Source organism: Phacochoerus africanus, chromosome 10 (genome assembly GCF_016906955.1).
Source record: "Phacochoerus africanus isolate WHEZ1 chromosome 10, ROS_Pafr_v1, whole genome shotgun sequence".
NCBI classification, from domain to species: Eukaryota; Metazoa; Chordata; class Mammalia; order Artiodactyla; family Suidae; genus Phacochoerus; species Phacochoerus africanus.
This window is the reverse complement of record NC_062553.1, coordinates 101,508,782-101,509,895: the sequence shown is the minus strand read 5'-3', so window position 1 is coordinate 101,509,895 and position 1,114 is coordinate 101,508,782.

Here is a 1,114-nt window from a genome sequence, read left to right as displayed (position 1 = left end):
GATTGGAACTGTAGCCTACACCACAGCTCACGGCAACACCAGATCCTTAACCCACTGAGTAAGGCCAGGGATCGAACTTGCATCCTCATGATACTCGCCACAGCGGGAACTCCAAGGTTGAGGGTTGTGGGTGAAAACTCTCCTTGCATTATCCTTGCTTTTTCTGGAATAGAATGACCAAGTGTTTCACCTGTGTCTGTGTCTGGAAACTTCACCATATTTAGATTCTCAGACTGTGGAAGTGTGATGCAGAGTGTCCCCAGCTTTGGGAAAAACTGACTTTCCCAGCCATCTGGGTTTGGCAGACTCTTCTGGTTGGACCAACTGCCTCCCAGCTCAGAGAGTGGGGCCATAGCCACGGCCCACACCCTGGCCTTCAGCGGAAATCACAGAGTATCGGTGGGGTGGGCTGACCAGCCTAGGTGGGCAGGTTTATTTTAAAGTCCAAGGATAGAACTTGAGTGCTGCAACTCCCACGGATGAGGAGTTTTATGACTGTCTTGACTATTCTCAAGAACTACTCACCTTGTTTCTTTGTTTACCTTTAAAGTATCAAGTATTAAAGTGTTTTCTGATCAGTGAGATTTAACTAATGCCTCATTCATTCTTATTCATTATTCCTCACAAAAATCGTGCATTCTTATTTTTTGTCTTCAATCAGTGCATTCCATAAGTTTTTATGAAATATATATCTTTGTACCAAAAAAGTCTTACTCTATTTTGAGATTCCCTTTGAGAGTAAAGGAAAGATGCTCACTGAGCTGATTGCTATTTTCCAAAGAAGGTTCAAACTCTATTACCTATATTTATCTTCAAAGGGATTTCTGTAGGTCTGTCATAACACCCTCTGTGTTTTTCTGTTGGCTTCTGCTTACTTTCTGTTATTTTAGTGTAACATCCTTCATAGGGTATTTTTGGCAACAGACCTTGCCTGAATCGGTCTCCTTTTCATTTGTGAGGCAAATTAGTGATTCATCTTTAGTACAGAGAGACTTTCACAACCATGGCCATTACTGTTTTGTTTCACTGGAGTTTGAGTTAGAGAGACAGATGGAGGAAGTTGTCTCAACAGGTTTTCAACTTTCCAATTAGTTCTGCACATTTGCTCCTGTCA